Source organism: Bacillus rossius, chromosome 1 (assembly GCF_032445375.1).
Source record: "Bacillus rossius redtenbacheri isolate Brsri chromosome 1, Brsri_v3, whole genome shotgun sequence".
Lineage (NCBI taxonomy): Eukaryota > Metazoa > Arthropoda > Insecta > Phasmatodea > Bacillidae > Bacillus > Bacillus rossius.
The window spans coordinates 22256271-22279227 of NC_086330.1; the positions used below are offsets into that span (position 1 = coordinate 22256271).

General features: G+C 34.3%; 1 long non-coding RNA gene across 1 annotated transcript; it reads right to left on the bottom strand.

The window, feature by feature from the left end:
- Nucleotides 1–19420: 19420 nt before the first annotated feature.
- LOC134527310 (uncharacterized) lies at nt 19421–22117 on the bottom strand. Its single transcript, XR_010074154.1, has 3 exons — nt 22048–22117; nt 20328–20525; nt 19421–19584 (listed from the first exon to the last, which is right to left on the bottom strand). It is a non-coding gene; the product is annotated as an uncharacterized LOC134527310 (long non-coding RNA).
- Between the last annotated feature and the right edge of the window lie 840 nt (nt 22118–22957).

Sequence of the window (22957 nt, forward strand, 5' to 3'; positions counted from 1 at the left end):
TTTAAAATCGGCTAAAAATATTACACACATATATATAAAAGTCATCAAACACTTCTTAGCAATCAACTTACGGCAAGTGGCAATTTCCAGGTGGTGATCTCATTATAAACCAACTATATGCAAAGAAAATCATTAGTTAATGAACTTGAAATGAAACTGCTTACTTGGGGTCAAAGTGTAAAAATATTTCCTTGCAGTGCTCAAACAAGGTACAGAAAATATTTAGAACTTGCAGTACATGCCAAAATTTTCACAAACTATACGTTATTAATAAAACCGAACGATATTTCCATACGCTACATTTCCCTTCACGCTCAAAGAATTAGTAAATTACAGTGAAGTATATTTTTTTCTTTAGAAAAATCTTCCTTATTGTTTCAATTGTTTAACAAATTACATATAAAAATCCATTGCACTTTTAGTATAGTAGGATGTCATTGTATAAATAAAAATGAATATATTTTTTGTATTGAATTCATCCTTCTGTAAATCGATTTTATTGGCTTATCTGTGTAAATAATAGTTCCGTTAAAAAGCTAACACTTTGATTAATTTTAATTATATTTAAGTTCAATAAGTTACAAGTGTACATATATATATTTAACAAATTATTGTATTGTTACTAGTTAGTAGGTGCCCGTTAAGAAAATTATGAATATAGTAATCACTAAAAATGCTGAAATATAACGCTATGCCTCCCATGCATATTATCTTTGCACCAAGGACTCGGCAGCAATGCTAGGAGGAACAGATTATCAAAGAGAAATGAAAATGTTACACTGTAAGCGCATGAAAACAGTTTTCATGCAGCGTTACAGAGTCAGTCAGTGAGTCAGTGATGAGCGTATTTATATCATTTATAACACGTTATAACATCAACTTCGAAAAAAAAAAATATTTAATTGTGATTTATGACATTCCAAGCAGTTTTAGGAAGTAATTTTGAATCATTTGCAGATGATCTTTATTCCCGGGTGCAGCGCTACAAGGAAATGGATTCTGCAAGCAACGCAAATATTTCCGCACGCGAGCTCTAGCGAGGCATTATTCGCGGCGCGCTGTTGCCAAATGGCACGGGGAAGCTGGTGAGAAACGGCGTACGAGCGCGCAGCTGACAAACGGCCCGCCGCTTCCAACCCCCCCCCCCCCTCCTAATACTAGCACGGCCAAGTTTCGCAGGGCGACCGCCGCGCTGCGCCGGCGTCGCAAGAACGCGTCGAAAACGCGTTCCGATATTATCGGTTACCGATTAGACTCGCGATGCTCGCCCATAAAACGCGGCCGTTCTGGATGGTTTGAGACTTTGTTGCAAGCCCCCTGGTGGGCGGGGAGGGTTTTCAAGGCCATCCTGTGGCGGTGAGAGAGGGGGTATGAACCAGAATATCGCTTACTGATAAAGCAGCGTACGACACTAAAATTCTACTAATGCGCGTTGACGCTTATTTACAAATCTTTCTGAATCTACATAACCTACATTAAAAATAAATAGGAATTTTGGCAACATTTTTGACGTGACAACGTCCAATAAATCGACGAACGCCGGCTGCACGTACGAAAAACTGTCCCGTAACGCACATTGTCCCACTACGGATGTCCCACTACGGATGTGTCCTGTTATGCTCATTGTACGCATGCGTGGCATCTCTCTTCCACTCGATTGGAACAACCATCGATTTGACTTTTCAATCATATTTTCGTCGTTTGAATTATTAATATTGTGTAATTTAACGATCGTCCACCGATTTTCAGCACAATCGGTACGGTTATTCAAAAGTAATGTTGAATATTCAAATACGTTTTTAACGAACAATAGTGTTTTACAGTTACACATAATAATTCAAATTACACGCGGGATCTTTTGCACAACGTTTTAAAAAATATTGTAACACATTATAAATAAGTTTGGTGTATTTGGGATGCGTATTTATTATAAAGTCGTGTTATAAAAACGAAGTTGAAGTTAGTATAAACATGGCGGCCGACTAGCAGCCAACAATATATTTTTAATTTCCCACTTACCACTATCAGAAATAAACATGGCGAACTACATACGTTTTTAAAACTTCCACAACACAAAACAAAATTTTTATAAATATATATAACATCTGAAACAATTACTTACAATATGGCCTCGTGGCCGTGCGGCGAACATCGCAAACTATCAATACAATGGATGACGGATCGAATCCCGGCCGCTGCGATATCTTCATTTTTGTACTTGTAAAAATAAATACGGCGCGCTTGACACTACAAAAGTAATAAATATATATGAATTAATGAATGCAAATAAAAGTAAATTTATCAATTAAATTGTAGATCTCATTTCACTCATTCTTTGTATCCATACAAAATAGTGATAAGTCAATAAAAATGATTCAATTTTATTCATAAAAGTATGCAGAGGTAGATTTTATCATAAAAATGATAGAAAAATTAAAAAAAAAAACATCTTCCTCAAAGAATATATTTTTAATGCCTAAATGGTTTTGTTGCAAATACCTATTACGGCTCAGTCTCAGGCCAAATATATTTCATTTTCTTCTGGATCAATCATTTCATCAATGTTTTGTTATGATTTTGTCACGTTAAACTATCGTCCGTAAACCGACTTTACAGACAACCAATTTTTTTAATATCGAAATTAATCAAGCACTTAAAAAATAAATAAAAGTACCAAAATTAAGATACTAATGCCACTTGCAACGACATTTACGAATTGCTTTTTAAGCAATACAAACTCTCAAAAATTAGTTGAGTCTAAAGCAAAAACCTTCTGTTTTCCTTCTGCGTCCACGTTTGTCCTCTTTTTCACTGAAACAACAGAGTGTGATCTCTCCGGAGATCCAGTTGTCTGTAACTACGAACAACTCTCCGTTCACTTGAGGTGTGCTCTTCGAGGAAACGTCTGTGCATTCACTGTAGTTTCTAGTAGGGGATCGTCCATTAAGGCTAAGATCCTGAGTTTCTCGCTAGCGGGCAAAGACACGCGTAGTTATCTTTGTCCTCAACAGAGCGCACTAGCAGTACTGTTGAACGATGTAGCGACGCGCGGAAAAAGGAGGGGGGTGGGCAAGAGGACGCTGTTCTCAGAATTCTTATCTCCCAGCGGGGTGTCATGTTTACGACTGGTCTGGAAGAGGGGGGTGGGGAAGGGTGTACTCTTCCTCGGTGAGCATTAGATTTCCAATCCCTTTGCCTCTCTGTCCCTTTCCCATACACCCATCCAAGACTACTCGATCCTCAACAAAGCGCAAGAGAATAAATATTACTATTTTTGGTACATTTCAGTTAGAAACCCGTACGTAACCGAGTGCAACCCAAGGTAATTATAATAAATATTAATTTGGTGCACTACACATATACGATATACAAATTGTATGTTTTACTGCGGTGATTATGTGGCCAAAACTATCAAGATTTGGTCTCTTTTCCAAGAACGCTTGTTCACAGCTAACCGTTACATTCAAATAAGTTGGCCAGTAATGTAGTTTTCCTGCCCCCGTAAAAAAAAAAATAATTTTAACTGTGTACTACAAAGGTTTTGCGCTCCTACAAATTTTATTTCTTTACACATTTTGTCACAGGTGTGTGCGTATGTGTATTACACAAACAGTTGAACGTTGACCATCTAATAGCATGACGTTATGTTGCAAAGCGGTATTATTTGCTATATTTGATATCTCATTAGGACTGTATTTTTCTTTGCAACTATATATACAGGTGAACTTTTTATACTATCGGAGAATATTTTGTAGCTGAATATCTGTCTTCAAAATATTGCAGGTTATTGCATTAATTTTAGTGTTTTAAATGTATTATGTTTTTAAGCATGTATACATGAGGCTAGAGCTAGAAAAATGTTTGGTTTCCGTTTTTAGCTGACCTGCAGCTTATGGCTTTTGATTACACTTCCTTTTTTTATATGTGATGTTTAAAAACGATGTTATTTGTAAATGTCCTGGCATTCGTACTTCTTGTAAAAAAACATAATCATATTTTCGAAAAATAAGCTATCATTTAGTAATTTATTATTGCAATATAAATACGTGAGTATGCCAGTCGCGTCTGGCGAAATGAGGAGCTCCTTCACGCTATCCCTACTGGTGACGTCAAGCATCACTGGTAGTTCGTCTTTTATGTATGAACTGGAAGTCAAAGAGGCTCGAAATAAACATCAGTTGTAACTAATAATAATAATTTAATTCTGAAAGGACCACATACTCGAAGAATCGCCTTCTCTACGCAATCAAACGTGTTGGAAGTAAAATATCTAAGGAGTAGGCTACACGTCATAGGTTGTATAAGAATATTTCGGAGGGAGCTAACCAAAGGATATTTTATCAAGCATACAGATAAAGTGATATTTTAAGAGTAGTAATCCCCCCCCCCCCAACACCACCCACAAACTGACGGATTTATTGACACATCCGTACATAAAAAAACACTGCTCCAGAATCTGCACCTGAATCGTCTTAGTGGGGAAAAGGTGTACATAAATTACGATCACTGACTGAGGTTATACAGAAGGTAATCAACCAGAGTAAGTGATTAGGAGCAAGGAATACTAATCCAATAAATATGCCATTGATATAATTTAATGGTAATTTTTACTCACGTTTTAGAATTTGACATTGCTTAATAGCAAATTTACATTTTAAAATATTGTAACAATGAAAAATTGCGAACCAATAAATATTTTTTGCTGAGTGTATAATTTGATTATGTCTTAAGACAAATAGAAACTAGATATTATGAGTACAAAATATTTGTAAGTAATAAAAATTTAGATAATAAAATACTTACATTCATACAAAATACAAATATTTTTTCTTAGATATACAAGTATAACTTCAATTCATTTTCGGCCAACGAACATAAAGTTATGCTTTGGGCTCTGATAATAAATAATACGTACATAATTACATTTTCACTTTTCACCAAAAGTACGTGAGGTACAAAAGTCAACAAACCTTAAAACACAATAAAAATATACCCGGTATACATTATATTTTAATACAAACACCAATACAATACTAATTTTAACTGAACATTTTTTGGAGGTATGCATAATTTTATTAAAATTAATCAGAAAGTAATGCAGTTACATGTTTACAACCTTGCGTACTTCACTTGCCTTTGACGAATCCGGATATGTTCAATGTTTAGCCAGCCGAAAAGGATGTTTGGATTTTATTTATAAACACATGTGAAATTAGTCCTTTCTTTTAACACTTCATCGCTGTCACGTGAATTTAAGGCATCTTACATTATTATTGTACTTTTGTTTTGTAGTAACGATCGGTAGGCTAAATATATACATGTGTTTGCTGAAACTTCGTTTTAAACATCCATAAATTAATTTTGTCAATTTATTTATTGATACCAGTAAAATACAAAATAAATGATATTTATTTTACGACCTCTTAAATTATTTAAATGATATATAAAATTTGACCAAATTTTTTTCAAATGAAGACGTATTTTCAACTGGAAGTACGCGAGAATTACACAGATTCATTTACTTGCGTATTGCATAGCATACTTCACGTCCATTTCTGACAGCCTTGCGAAGTCACTTCCAAAGTATCTACAAGTATATTCTTCAGGTGAATTCGGACACGGCATTATAATCTTCCATTATATCTAGAAGACGTGTTCTTACATTTTCTTGGAGTTTTCAATTATTTTTTTGAAATCATAAAGGCAATTTTAAAGTTTAACTCCATTTCATAAACACTTACGCAATATATTTGGTGGTTCTCTGCTAGTGTATTTTGTGTTTTATTCTATTTCGATAATGAAGTCAATCTGAATTTATTGCCTTTTTTTTCAGATTTGTTTATACATTAGATGTATATAAATATAAAAATGTATGTAACAGGATGAATCTTATATGGTTTGAACAGTTATCTATAATGACTTAGTTGGTTTGTTCATTAAAAGCCTTTATTTTTTACTGTTCAAGTTGGATTCCTTTATAACTCAAAATAAATTATCACGTAACTAAAAAAATGAATAAAAGAGCAAACTTCTGTTAGTATAAAGGTGTTAATTTTATGAACATAATGTAATACAATTTGTTCTCTAGATAAGTAGATTTAGAAGTAAGACTTCATATATCAGTCGTTACCGCGGTACGACTTCCGGAAAAGTTTTACATATATATATATATATTTTTTACAGAAGGTACCGGAGCTTGCAGGTTGCGCAGTAAGTAATTGTATTGTTTGCGAGAGTTCTCTGTTGGCAGTAACACCTATGATATATGTTTGATGTTCTGTTTCCAACTCATCGTTAAAACTAAATTTTACAGACTGATTATTATCCATTGATTTAAAATCTAAGTTATTTACAGTGTTTAAAATATGCTTTCTTGCGTTTAAGAATATTTCGTATTGTTTGTATGATGATGAGTTACCCGGAAAGATAATGAGATAGTTATTTTATACTGATTCTTTCGCGGTTTTTTTTTTTAATTTTAGTCTTGACAATAGGGAATGAATTATTCAGGCTCTGCTAAATAGATAGCTTATGCTTTATGTCATTAAGATCAAACTCTTCTGTTTTTGTGCATTGTATAGTATTCCTAGTTTAGTTAATTTATCCAACAATATATTTATACAGTCAAGGGCTTAGATGCTTTATAAAAAAACTCAAGTGATTCATAATCAGTTGCCGTGTATAGATATAATTTGTAGAAAATAAGCAGTATATGTTTTACTGCTTAGAGTTGATATAAAACCATGTATAAAATTTGAAAGTATTTTGTACTTTTCATACTTAAAATTATCATGCAATGTTCAAATATTTTTTCAATATAAGTAAGGACACATGTATAAAGCGAATACATGTCGTGTCAGGCTATTTCACACATAACTGTAGTTTTTTTCTTAGAGGTTTGGCGAATTGCGGGCGTGCAGCAGTACGGTAACTACGTCCTCATTGGCCCCGTCAAGTGCGGGAAAACAGCCTTCACCGACCACAGCCAATAATTACAAGAAAAATCTACAGTGTTTTGTAAAATACCTTGACACGAAATGTATTCGCGAAATACAGGTTTCCCTAGATAAGAGACGTAATTTCTCTCTGACGATAATTTTCTTTACTGGTATTTGGCAGGAGAATAGTTTTTGTAGTCTTGTGATATCCATTCTGAAATAATTCCAATAATGGAATATGTGTTTATTATAATTAATGGAGAAGTGTATATACTATTAGCAAATGGATAATTAAAAATGTGAAAAGAAATTATAAAAAATTACAAATTAGTCTACTGCACATAAATCACAGATTTTAAAAAACCAAATTTACTATAACATTCAAAATATTACAGAGCATGCCATGTAGAAAACACGGACGCATGTTGTTGTCTAAATTTAATAAATAAAATACAAGTCTGCGGCTTTAAATATCAAAGAAATAAAATGTTTCATAAATATTCAACGCTTGTAAGGGTACAACCATACATTACACTGATAGGACATATTTTTTCTAGTACATCATACTGATTCCTAACCAGACACACATATAAAAATAATTTGTGTTACACTTCAATTAATTTGGCCATGAATTAAACCTGATAAATAAACAATGCAAACAAGCGAAACTCTACAGAGTATCGTCAAATAAAACCTGGGCCAAAAGTAAATCAATATTTTAGTGCTCAATACAATTCGAAGGAAATGGAAGATTTTTTGTAGTATTATAAATGATCATACAAGGATTGCTGATTTGGTTTTGTATTAATTTTGATCGTAAAACTACCCCGAAAATATTGAATAAATTTTTCAGTTAAGCTGCATATAAACTGAACTGGTTTGCTAGCTGTCTTGCCATCGTAAACATGACTATGAGTCTGATTGGCCATGTTGGTGATAGGCACGATTTTCAAGGCAGTCTCCGGATATTATATGAAATGTGTTTTATTTTTATACAAAATGAAGCACGAATATGTTTTATATTTCTTGTGTGAGATACCAGTTGCAAAGACTTTGCGGTTTGATTTTATGGGTAGTGAATCAATGGTATAAAATAACTTCATTTATTTTTTCCCGATAACATATTTTTGACATTAGTATAATTGAATCACTCGCCAAGCAGAGAACCTTATCTTTTGAAGTCACGAAAAAAATTGTTTGTATTCAATATCAGCTAATAACTTACTATTGCTAATGTCATCAAATACATTTACAGTACTGTTCAATTTGTACAAGCATGAGAAGTAAACAATAATTTCTGCAACAACGTTCTTCCGAAAGAAGGTATAAACCGATTTTAAAGGTGCGTCCCTATTTCTTAATTTTATTTTTTTAGTAATTAGAAAATAAAAATCGGTACTTTTCCGAATTTACTCATTGAGGCTGCGACCCAAGTTTCAAGTTTCCAGCCCTTTTGGTAGTGGGTTGGAATTTTTATAGGCCAGTGTGTGAGCGAGTGAATTACTTTTTGCATATTCGAGCAATTCAAAACTTAGGCAATAAAGTTTAATTATAACAAATTCACGTAAGCTAGAAAGCTCAAAGGCTGGTAAAACAATAGAATTTTATTTCATATAATTCTAGATCAATTTCATCTAAGTATAACACACCCATTTAAACACATTTTATATACATAATAATTTTACTTCAGCAAAGTCTTCGGTTTCTTGTAACACAAATAAAATTACCTAAAAAAATTACTGGACATACTTACAAAAGTTTTTCGATTGCAATATTTGCCAAATAATTTAAACAAATCTAACTGAAAATGTAATAACACAATATAAAGGTCTTTAAAATTGTATTTTGTAAAATTACCTGAATGTTTATTTGCTAAAACTCCTCATTTCACTTGTTCAAAAGTATTTACATGTATACATATGCGTGCGTGTGTGCGCGCACTTGGAACTTATGTTTCTTTGATAATTTATAGTTGCAAATAATGTAGCGTAAGTTAAATTGAAAAATATATAATTCTTTCTGGCCAATATTTGTTTACAAACATAATTTTACATGACCCCAGAAGAAAAATAAAAAAAAAAGAATCGCCACTGCTTTGTAATTGTGTTTCTAACGAACTTGTGTAACTAACGAAAATGTTTAACTGCTCAAGGTTAGTGATAAAATAAATGCTTGGGTAGTGAAAAATCTATTGTTAAAAACCAAAGGTAATTTTTAACGACTTTTAGTTAACCATTGTTCAACGACAGCATCGAGAGATTGGCCCTTATTTTTGTATCGTTATATACATAACTAAATCATTACGGGAGGAAGTTGCCATAGGCGGCTGGTCCTTCAGTTACTATTTTTTTTTAAACATCTCTATAGAGTTGCAATAGTAACTATTAATATTTTGATCATAACTCATTTATGTAACATTACACCCAGAGGTATAGCCCATTCTACTAGAGCTAAAGTCGAGGTACAAATATAATTAAAGAAACACAATTAAAGAAATATAACTAAAGAAATATAATTAAATAAATTTATAGAAAATCATTATCATTTTGCAAATAATTTTTTTTTACAATAATTGAAATATTCTAATAAAATCTTAAATATTATTTATTTGTCTTGAATGTACGATTCTTGAATAGAAGTATAAATAATAATTTAATAATTTAAATTGATTTTGCAAGTTATATTATTATATGAAACCATTTTGCTATTATTGTAATACACCGTGATTGCAGGATTCATTCATGTGTTAAGGTAAAGAGTCATATCAAAATACATAATGAAGTCACTAAGATAATATGTGAAATAATGTTGTAATAAAATGTAATGTGCGACGTTCACGTAGATGCCCGTAAACGAAACAGGTTAGATATTATAATCATATTTAGCACTTTAGTATTTCCAAAATAAGTTTTTTTTTAAGACGCCCAACTATTATAATAAATCTCTATCTACTAAAACAATTCAGTAATTGTAGTTAGATGATTTTAAATAAAAAATATTCTATGAATAAATTTGTCACAAGTGAAGCATATTAATAATAATTTACATCACTGAAAAGCTGACAAATATATCTATAGAAATTGTCGACATCGTGAGACGGTTATCAATTCATTGATTACTATTGCTGATACTAGTGTTGTGTTTTGACCGTTTCGAAGCGATAATATTCCCGCCTGAACTCCTGCGATATTAGAGCCATCTAGTGAGTAAACTCGGAACTAATCGGAGCTCTAGCGGCAAACTGTTGAACTCGTTCCTTTCATCAGCGGCAAGTGACAGTTAAATCACAGTATTTAATACTCAGATTATTTAAATTCTGTACGTTGTATTAAAAAAATTACTAGACAGAATTGTTCATTGTACCTCCTTTAAGTTGTGTGCAAAGTAACAGCCGTGTACCGTTAAAATATATACCTAATATTTAGTTTTGAAAATTTCAAAATTAAAATTAAATAAGAAAGCATTTTTTGAAAAAAAATTTATCGTCATATTTACAAAATTCAAAGTTTTATTTACAATTCTGTCTAGTATGTATTGTTTATCTACTACGATATTCATGGGAGAAATAATTTTCTTGGAGGCTGCAAAACTAAGGATCTTAGCCTTAATCACGTGAGGCTCTAAAGGGAGGGGGGGGGGGGGTGTCGGGAAAAATCACGAAATATCACAAGGGGGGAGGGGGGGTGTAGAGAGATATCACGTGTATTTATTTTTTCGCGCGATTTCTACTAAACCGAAAAGCGACGCGTGACCTTGACTCGCTGTAGCCAGGCAACAATATCCCCGCCCGCCGCAACATGAACCACCCGGCTCGGCTTGCCAGTCGCCAGTAAGACTGTGATTTTGGCGCCGAATACATGCGTAAATCACATATAAGCCTTTTCTTTATTATTTTTATGCCAGTGAGAATAAACCTGCAACCTTAATGTGTGTCTGGAGATTTTTATCACTGTGCTTAATTTTCCAGAATTAAATTATATTATACCTATATTTAAAGATAATATTCTTAAATTTTTAAAAAATATTTTGTACCAAAAAAATACACGTGATTTTTTTTTTGGGGGGGGAGGGGGTAGTCTGAAACCTCACCACAAATCACTAGGGGGGAGGGGGGGTTAAAAATTTGCTAAAAAAAACATCACGTGATTAATGGACGACCCCTAGAGATCTGACCGCACCGCGGATCCACTGAACTGGCAGTCAGTGAGTGGTGATGTCTGACAGGCCTCCTGGGGTGCGGCAGCGTCTTTAGAGCGTCCTCTGAAGGTACAGTGCTCTCTGGGAGCCAGTGAACGGTTGAATACTTCTCGGCCATCTCTCATTACGCAGATTCCCCACACTCTAGTGCCATCTTACACGAGTGGCCAGATTAACTACCAAGCAGGCACGACGGACAAGCAGGAAAGCACTGAAACTGCTTCCACTGGATTCGAACCGACACTCCCCTATATCTTTCACTTTTTTCCTTCTTTTTTTTTCTTTTCAAAAAATGCATTGCAACATTTACAGTATTATATTTGCAACACACATAGCACCATCCCGCTACATTAAACTGACTTAAAAATTAAACTCATAACCGGGAACCGGTCAAGTCTACGAATTCGTCAACTGCCCGAACGGTTCCCCTACGCTCCTTCTTACCCTCTCCACATTCCTCTATGTGCCCGCGTGGTCTCTGGAGGTAGCCATGGGGGAGGGTGAAGTTGACCAATAGGGAGGTTACAGCACCCCTCCTTCTTTCCGCCACGCCTCCCCCCTACCGTGGTGGGGACTGCTATTGTTGTCATTCGCCTCCCGCTGCAGTGACGGCCGGAGGTAATTCCTATCTGCGAAAGCATCTTAGTCTCTTCTTTAAACAGTCGCGTTGCAAAAAAAAATTGCACACATTCTTGTAAGTGGCAGGGTGCTAGTTTCAGATGTAGTGATCTTGGTCGGGAAGTAGCGAAATAGTTCGTATGTACTGACGATAATTGAAACTTGTAATGTTGTAGGGCAGCTTCGTGATACAACACAGGCACACGGTATACACTTACAGATAGTGTAGATTTTGCAATTAATAATTATAATATATGTATAATGGTGTGTTGGTTACTGTTGCTGACACATACACATAAGCATATAAAAGGGGTAGTGTTGGGCGCCTTAAGAAAATAAATATTACTAGATTTGATGTTACGAAGGGACAATTCAACTGTTGGAAATGCTTAGGCTTAAATTACAGGAATGGCTGCTATTAACTAACAACACTACAAATAATTCAGTCGGTTAAAACAAATTTATTATTGATGGCAGAAAAATGTGGCAAATGTAGTAAAGATTAACAATACAGAAAGAGGATAACATTTAATTCCAATGTTATAAGCTCCACAAAAAACAATAAACTTTGCCTCTCTGGCTTGTCTCCTTATAGCGAAATATGTATCTTTATAATCGGGAAATAGGTTGCACACATTTACAACAATACAAAAGTATTTACTGGTTCGTCTTCACTTGCACAGTTAATCAAACGAATAATTATTTTAAAAATGTTTTTGGTAGTAAAATATTGAATGTTTCTTAAAATGTTTATTAATTGTTGCCTCGGCTTGGCTAGTCTCAAATACGTTAGGAGAACACGGTCCTTTATCTCGGTTAACCTCTGGGTATAATATAAATAAAAATGTCAATTTAATACTTGAATAATTCAAATAAAAAAATCTCTTAATTTTCGTGAGTAAAATGTTTCTGGAGAATTATACATGTAACAGAGTGGGTTGTGTAGTGAAACAATGTTCGAAGAAGACAGTTACTCACGTACTTATTTCTCACTTCTATTATCTTTATCTCAGCGGATAAAGACTAAAATTTAAGTAAAACATCTTTATTAACACACTTTGCGTCGAAATATCACTATTACTGCCAAATTTAATTAAATATTGATGAAATAAATGCCCCACAGCGGCAGACGTCTATACACTGCAGTATCCGAAAACGTTCTCCTTGATTCTGTATTCAATTTACCTGAAAACATATCGTTCAGGTAAGCCGCCACCTGATTGGCCGGCTGTTCAAACTTCAGGTTACAGTTTACCTGCAATTAGCCTCTACAGGCTATTTAAAATATAAATACCAGTGCAAATATACGATAAATCTTTAAAAGAAAACTAATAACAATGAATATTTACATAAATAAAATACATATAAAATATCCTAAATTACGTTAACGTATCAATATTCATCATAGGGGTCCATACAAATGAGATTCCTCTCAACAATACACCTACGCCTAGAGTTCGGCGTGCGTAGAAACGTCTTTAACAAAGTATAAATAGTTCAATCTTGCAATTTAACAGATAAAACAGTTTGAAACAAAATATTATTCATTAAAAACAATAAATATTCAATTCTGTTCGCGGACTTATGCTTAAAGTAGCGGTACAATGTTTAAACTGTTTTCACTAAATCTTTCTCTTGAACGAAATTAATTTGCAAAATAAATGCATTTGACTGCACTACTAGCATGTATTTTATACGTCTATGTGAAAACGAGTGTATCAGACATGGTTAACCCTGTATGACTCAGGCATCGAGATTTAACACAATTACTCATATGGAGTCAATATATGTTCAAATTATTTACCGTAGAAACGCAAAGATTGAGATCAAAAGGACAAGTTATTTAAAACTGTAGGGTTTTGAACTTGCAAATGAATGCACTGTCGAAAGAAAACTAATTCATCTCAAAAGATATCCGTTGGAAAAATTAAAACTGATAAGCAGCTGCCTACGAAACTAGTTAAAAACTCAAGGTACACTGTGTGCACAAAATCAAGAGACAGGAAGAGAAACATACTTAGTGAGTTTTGCAAGAGTCACATTTGTGTTGACTATATTGTTCTTCTTTGCAACAAATGTGCATGAGGATAGCCGAAGGAAAATTATTAAAGACACTTTGATTTTTTTAATAGTAGGAGAAATTTATTACTTATTTATGATGATGATGATAGCCTTTTATTTGGCATGTTTTAATATCGTTAGTTGAATTTATGTATAATTACCTGTTTTTATTTTATGGAAATTGTGTTCTGTAATGTTTTAATTTTTGATATTGTGTTTTCGTGTAAAATGCAACTATATTATGGTAAATATGATTATGAAATGTAACAAAACGAACATAAATGACCATGTTGTGACTTTTTGTAATGTAAAATATTAAATATTTTGGTCCTGAGTAGGCAGGGTTAAATATTGTCCAATGCAAAAAAAATTGAATAGCAGCAATTTAATACACGAAATTAAGACTTAAGTTTAATTATTGAAAATAATAAGTGGGTGTTAAATTTTATGGTAGTCCCATTAATTCAGGCGAAGACTAAGGGCTTCTAAAATAATATTGGTTTAATTGTGAATCAGTTTTCGTAACTGTCACTTATAACCTGAAATTTTTAAAATTACAAATTTACTTTCTAATTATCATTCAAGTAAATATTATACAATAAATAATAATGGAAACAATAATGAAACCCACGAGTGTGTAATTTTTATAGGCCTACACAAAAAAATTATTCCAACCAATAGGAATGACTCAATGAAATGTAAATGAAAGCTGATTTTTCAATGAGCTTTCACAAAAACATATATTTTTTAAATTACAAATTTATTTTACAATATTGATTCAATAGTTATAAGTTAATTGCGATTTCTCGTTTTCATACTTTTCGATTCTCCGATTATTTAATCACGCACAATCTGTGATACATACATCAAGATTAACTGTACATGATGAATATTCCGATTAATAAGCTGACTAGCTATCATAAAAGACTATCGGGACAGTAGGTGAAATTGCAATAGTTAACTGTCTTTTATGATCCTTGAAGGTCAAGCAGCCTATTAAGAATCTATGTCTGCAGAACGTCTCTACAGAAAAGCGCATTTTAATGAGGAGTTTGTTTCAGAAAGTGTTGAATGCAATTTGATATTTACTTTAAAAGTACATTGTTATGTAAAGAATAATTATTTCTTTTGAAAATAACGAAATTCGAAGGCTATAAATAACAGATTTATGGCAAACTTTAATGAAATATAAGTTTATGACAATAATTGGAATTCCGTAGCTACGAAATGGTTTGGCATACACACAATTGCAAACATTTTCCTATAAATAACAGATTGATGGCAAACTTTAATGAAATATATGTTTATGACAATAATTGAAATTCCATAGCTATGAAATTGTTTGTTATACACACAATTGTAAAAATTTTCCTTCAATGGAAGCAAATTAAGTAAAAAGAATTAAATATGTAAAAAATCAAATATATGGGTACAAAATATTAGGGAACAAAATTTATTTCTGTTTTACAACTGCAATAATTTTGGTAACATTTATGTTTTTTGCATCCAAAGAACTGTATCTCTTGCAATATATTTTACTAATATTTTACTAAGTTATTTTATAAATATTTCCAAGATAACTATAATCCTTACGTATATTTGATGACGTTTTGCCAAAGTTCAGCTTCAGTGCTAAGTATTTATCACATACTACGAGCACATAATCATAACACTTTGTTGAAGAAAGAATGTATTTAGGTGGATATAAGTAGGTGGCTGACAAAAAGTGGAGTTTAGCGTTGCTGCCTCATCACGTGCGAAACAGCCAGTAGGTGAACCTATTTGCGTTTACTTCGAAACTGCTATTTTATACAACTCTTTCTAAGCAAAATTATATTTTATTTGAAGTAACTACTTCTTCCAAAGACTGATATTTTAGTGAGTACAAGCCTTTAAATTCTTACAATACATCTGATATGACTCCATCTGCGTTGGCTCAAAAAAAAATTATAACTGAGAGACGGTTCTTGAAATAAAAAAAAATACAGGAAAGGATTGTCATCAAAGAAATACATCCAGATTTACCGACAAATTTTTACATAGTGTGTTCAAAGCGTTCGACAAGAATTACATTAAGTAGTTATTTTATACACGGCTCTGTTTTATGGTCTGTTGAGTTTATCTGTTGTGTGGATATCATATGGTGCTTGCATTTGATTCGTTAGTGGCCATGCTATTTTTAATGTGTTTTTCCGGCTCTTGATTATGTATTTTTTGCTATCAGCAAACTATTGGGAAACACACCAATGCCAACTGCCACGAACAGCCGTATATACCTCCTCATACAACTGCATTGATTTTTGGCCTAATTATGAGCCAGCCTGAGAAAATTTCATGTCACAATTTTGTGAAAGTCGTTCTGTTTATTACAAAAATTCTTAATACACTTGGTATGTAATTCGGGATATTGAATAAAGCAATCGCTATCGACCTCTACGAGAAAGAGAAAAAAAAGGAAAGTGTAAACATTTAAATAGCTGTAGTTTGTTCATGGATGCTCATCTCCTGTATCTTGGAGCCATCGCTGTAATAATTATTATACTTTCTTATCCCACTTTCAACTCAACTAAATAATCACGTATCATTGGACACGCGCACTGCCACGTGGTTTCAGGATCTAAGGAACGCATATTGACCGTCTGGACAAGTATTGTCAGGAGTGTTGTTGGGACGGGCTAAGCGAAGAATGAAAGGTAAGTGACCTTGCAAGCAGTCCCCAAGAGGACGAGTATCTGGCAACCACGCAAAAGCGCGACTGTCTACCTGCTCTTAGTGTGGCTGGCTGCTGTCTTCTCAGACATGCTGGCAACTGTTGAGTTGCGGCTAGCAGCACACAATTATAGAATACTTGGGGGAAAAAAACATGCAATCGTCTTGTGATACAAACCTGCTTTATTAATAAAAATACTTCTTGTTTTGTTAAATAGCAATCAAATAACTTATTCTCAGCTGTATATTGCCGTTTTCATTTTTCATTTTCAAGAGACAGTCAATTTTTTGTGAACTTTTTAGAAGTAGGTATTGTTTATTTACTTCTTAATGCACATTTGGCACTAACCACTTTAGATCACGAACCACTGCATTTAATTGTTTGAGTAACGAATGTATAGAATACCAAAATCAAGGAATTTACCTGATTAGTTTCCTAGGTTTGTATAAGTAAAGAAACAAAATTCAAACTTCAATCGTTTGTAACTTACAAACCAATGAAAATTGTTTTTTTTTTTTTTTTTTACTCAAACGCTTTTATTTCACCCCCACTCTTTCTTCTTTTATCACTGCAGCACTAGGAACTCCCACTGGGCTTGCGCGAGGAGCTCAGAAAATACAGGATGTATTATCGCCCGATATTGACGCCAGAGGGATGCGAATAAGTTAGGGTAGAAACACACATACAGCGGCGCGGCGCGGGGCGGGGCGGCGGGCAGCGACGGCGCTACACACAGAGAGCGTCCCGCAGCGAAAGGGGCAAGCAGCGCTAGTATTCCAGACAGAATAGACCACAGCGGAGTGCAATTACACACCTATTCACTAGTATCATAATGTCGCTGTCGAAGGTGCGTCGCCGTATGTTTATCGTTGAAAATACAGTTCTGAAGTACAATGTATTAACAAAAAAAAAGGAGACGATTGTGGATACATGAAATATGTGAAAGCAGGTGTTATAACGGTGAATATCATCATCTTTTCGCGGTAGTGAAAAGACATCCGGACAGATTTTTCCAGTACATGAGAATGTCGCTGGAAACTTTTATATACATACTTGATCAAATCTGTTCGTACTTGATAACGTCTTTCAGGCCAAAATATATAAAAATAATAAATTTACAAAATACTTATTGCCATGCTTGTACTAACTGTACTGAACAACTTCTAAGTATATGTAAAGTAGGCCTACAAACGCGCAAAAAATTCTAAGAATGTTTAAAAGAAAAAAATAAACCTCCAGGACAATATATTGATATAACTTATTTAAAGAAGTGTAGTTGTTTAAGTGAATACTATTTACCCAAGTAAAGAACCACATTATTTACCTTCCTCCTGACTGTACTGGTGTTTGAACAAAAAGTGGTAACAAACTGTCGTAATTCATTGTGTTTTTTTCATTTACGTAAAACACATGATCATAACTTTCATCATTACTACGAGTGTCACGTCTGAGATACGGATAAAAGCATAATGTTTCAGATAGTGATAAAGGAACGAGCACTTATTGCAAAGAATTTAGATTCACAATATTCACAAAAAATTATACTCACTGATCAATGTTATTGAACGATGAGGGATCTGAGGAACAAAATCATTCAGGTGCTTCTTACTTATAAAACCCTAAATACTAAAGCTTTGAGTGAGGCTGTAATAATAAAGAATATATCAAACTGGGCTACTGGCGTATTAAACTGAAATATTAACGAGTAGCATAACCACAGAATCTAAACGACACACAAAAGCAACATGTCAAGGTTTAACCCCAATAGATAAATAATGCAAAGGTCACTGAAATGACATTCCAATAGAGTACTGAAATACACAACATTATGTTTAATTGATTCGCAAAACATTAGGTGACAAAATTGCATTTAAATTACCATCCAAGTTTAATTACAAAAATATTAGCTGAATAAAGAACATTAAAATAACATGTCAACTTTAATTCCCAATGTAATACTAGAAAAAGAAACATTTAAAATAAAAAATACCATCTTTGACGTCCCGTACATTTTTTTTAATAAAGAGTCGAATGTAACTGAATTTTAAGGAGTAAAAAGGTCCCATAATTGATGTTTCATTGAATGTTAATAATGTGAGTAAGTTATATACGTACTATATTGCAATAATATAACATTTTCTGCTACTGTTCAAAAAATTGTAAAAATTGTGTAACCTGCCCCCTGCAGTACGGACAGGCACTGTGGTTTCTGTCCAATGTTTCCGCGCACAGTGTACAAACACCAAGGTGTCCACATGGTAAAATAATGTGTGTCACGGTTTGCTGTAAGCACACTCGACATGTCCTGCCAACAGGTTCTACTGGACCATCTTCATTTCTACTTGGACTCAGTGCTCTATCTTCTTCACCAGCTCCTTGTTCTTCGTGCCAAATTTCCTGAAATTCTGCTTGCGGCAGTATGTCACCCTCACCTTCTTCTTCTTCTTCTTCTTCACTTTCGTGGTGACGAACGTGCGGGCGCTCCAGAAGGTCCACTAATCCATCTACTGTGTGCGATAAGGAACGCAGAAATGTACGGACATTGTACTCCCCTGTTAAAAGCATCCTAATTCCATGTCGCACCGTGAGGGTATTACTGGTTGCTCTTTGAAATGGTCGTACTTGGCGGCCGTCAATAACTGTTCTCATTTCTGCCGAGAATTTGTTCGAACATTTAATTAAGGTTTTAATGAACTGCCATATGTTTGGGTGTGCTCCCATGACACTCAGTAAACGTGAGTGAAATGCTTCCAAATGATTGTTCGTTCTGTGCGGTTCATTAAAAATGCTGAAGTTCTCGGCACCAACACGACCGAGCCAGAAACGCTGAAAGTAATCGAGAACAGAATTAATTTGCATAATGTTGGCCTCTTGGACAAATTCTCTTATGGCCCGAAGTCCATCAAGAACGTTGACCGCGGGAGTTGAGTTATCGTAAGCTTGTCCTCGTTGTGCCGGCAGATGTGGGAGCGCCATTATCATTTTTATCGCCAGCTTTATGTTAGGGTTGCGACGACTCTCGCCAACCAACCCACGACGATTAACTTGCCGCCACACAGCCTGCAATAGAAACATAAGATATAATGACAAAGTAAAAACTATGTATGTCCTATAACATCACTTGCAGGAAACAGCCAATGGTGGCCGGGTGTGCAACGGCAGCACACGTGCTTACAATGTTTAGATTCGAGAATTATTTGATACACTTAAAAACTGTGTATAATGTGTGAAAACAATATTAATATCTTATAGAATTAAATAACGGTATTTTTTTTGCAATGCGAAAAGAAAGTGAAGTTTCAAAAATTAAAGAAAATTTGTAACTTTCAAAGAAATTTCGAATAATATTTTCAAAGTGTAAAAAAGAAAACTCTAAAAAATCCTACTAGCATTCTAAAAGTAATCTACACCATTAAATTGTAATATTATATTTAATTACTCAATGATTATACGACACGAGGGGTTCTGGTTTCGATTCCCAGTTAAGGCATGGGTGTAAATTTGTAACTGTCGTGCCCCCCGCAAAGGCCTGTGGTGGCTGTTGGTGGACACGTCTCAAATATAAAATAAATAAATTGTTTATTATATTAAAAAAACATTTTGCCAAACAAAAATAATATGAAATGTAATGTACAAGCTATAGGAATGGTTTTGCTAAGTGTCTCAGTTTCAGTAAGTGACCAACTGAATCTCTGAGCCAAAAAGTAAATCTGTATTTTCGGGTTGCAGTAAACTGTTTGACTTATATTCATTCATATTACATCAAAATCAACTTCAAACCATCTATTTCAAATTGTATTTACCTGGCAATAGTGAAACCAACATCCACCTATTCTCGATTCTGCATACACTACTCGTACAGCTCTTCGAAGTGCAATTTCAAAGTCCATGATAATACGCCGAACATTCCACTGTGAAATTGCTTCCTTCAAGTGCTGGAGCACGGCAACGTATGCTGACTCGGTTCGAAAGCACATTAGTGCTAACATGATAGGGAAAGCCTGTAAAATAAAATAAGAGAAATTATTAAGTTGAATGTTTGTTAAATTAAAATTAAAAACTTCTAACTTCTGCTCAATTTCTGAGTTGATACAAAACTATTCAGGTATGCTTTTCTTGAAAATTTTATCGTACGTGTTCGGAAACTATCTTCAGTCAATGAATTGTGTGTTCACTTAATGTGTAAGTGTAAGATATGTATTAAATATAATACAATTTTGTATGGTTTCCTACATTGTTAAGCGACAGCTCTTCTTAGAGGCAGGAGGACCAAGCTGGGTATGACTATAAAGTAGGTCCTTTTGACCTAGCACTGACTAATTTAGTGAGTCTACTTTCCCGTGCAATTGGCCCCTAACCACGTAACAGGCAGGTTATCATAAGTAAGAATGCAATAATAGTTTTGGGGGATATAGTATAAGGCTCAGACATATAAGTGAAATTCGAACCTCACCTCCATTTGTTTAAACTAATACTCGGTTTTTTCGATGAGTATCTTTCGTATATTTGTCTGTCTCTTACGTTGGTAAGGTCGGAATGGAGTTAGGTGAACGATGTCACTCGATCTACACCACACACCAGGATTACCTCCGCAGAGCGCATGAACCTTAAAACTAACACCTTATGCTAGCATTTAGGGTATAGGAGGTGAAGTTCACTAACTGGCATACCTAGAAAGATAATGTAATTTAGATTTTCGGTCTTTAATTTCAGGCACGGATATTAACATGCCCTTATTACACTACCTAACAATAGCCCACACGTCACAACACAACCGTCGCTTATCCCCTAGGCCTATCCATAATATAGATCCAGAAAGCTAACCAAGGTGCCAAACGTCAACATTTTATAAACACCTCTACACGAAGAAGTCTAGTCTCTCTTCTCCTAGTAGCATAACCTCCTGCAATGCCTTCTATTATGTACAGCTCAAGAAATGCAGTTTTCACACAGGTTGCGCCGGACCCACAAGTCTTACACTCGCAGACTATGGGTGGCGTGGCGTACATTTACTTATGCTTTCACATTGACGTATCTCAGTTACATTTACTTTATCCCTTCCAGCCCCCCTAAATTACGTAGCTAGGAACACCTGCACTCCTCTGCAGGCTGACGACCCTCTCAACGTCTGATCCTTGTTTCAGAACCAGTCCGCCTGATGCACAGACATGAGAAAAGTTCACTAGTCTATCACATACATTGCACCTTTTAAGAAATAAAAGTTATAAGTCGAAATTTTTCCCTTTTGCGTTATATCTGTGTGCCATGCCAAAGAAAATGCCAAGGAAAATATGCCAGTACAAAGAAGAACCCCAAACATTTTACAAAAACGAACATTCATATTAATTTTTAACGAAACAGGCCTTTCTTAGAATCCAAGCAAACACACCAATGTACAAAAAGTTTACTTTCAATTTTTTTTTTTTTAATAATCTTCGCACTAAAAAATGAGAACCCCGTTTAGTTTTAATAAACAAAAAAAAAGGTCATAAAATAATTTCACCCTCATAATATATTACTTACCACATTCATGAATATGACATGTACAGAAAAAAGCTGCACAAATCCACGTGGTAGTGTAGGAACTACTTTGAAAGTCCCATCCATTCCCAATTCGCAAATTTCTCCGTGGTGTCCCGTTAAAGCTGCTATAATCTCTTCATTCAAGAAGACCACGGCTACTAGTGTTCCTGTATCGTTGGTAACGCTGCCGTGAAAGAACTGTCCATTTACGGTTCTTCCATAGTGCTGCATAATTAACGGGTTATTGAACGATGTGACAAGTTCTTGAATTGTAGGTGGAATTGTTGGCACAGCTTCCCTTCTTCGGCGAACCATTGTTCGTCTCACTGACGAGAAAGGCGTTCGTTCTGCACCCTCCGTATTTCTGTTCACACAAAATGTAAAGTTGTAACGTTATTTTAAAATATCAAATTCCATATCTTTATAAGTTATGCATAACTCTTAATGAAGAAAATTTGTTGTGGTTTATGGATCCAATTCTTTGGAAATGTTAACAAATATGCATGTATCCTATCATAACAAAATAAAACCGTTAGAAAACAAAAAATTGTGCAATTTTATAAAAGAGTTTTTACATGTGTAGGTATGTAAAGTGAAATTGTTGTACAAGTAACATATACCTTTCGACTTCGTCTTGATAAATGGCTACCAAGGGTAAATTAGTTTCTACCCGGGATCTCCGACTAAGCGTTTGTTTAAACATCAGTATGTTCATACATTTGGAGCTAGAGGAATGGTTATGAGGAACACTATTTTGTGTAGGTATAATAGGTGCTCCATCTGCTAGCGTCATAGTGGCACGAGCTCGGCATCCTGCTCGAAACTGTGCACACCTCAAAAACCTGAAACATCAGTACTATTGTCGCATTTTCAAAAGAAACTTTGTTCTTACTAAAATTAAATGCAGTCT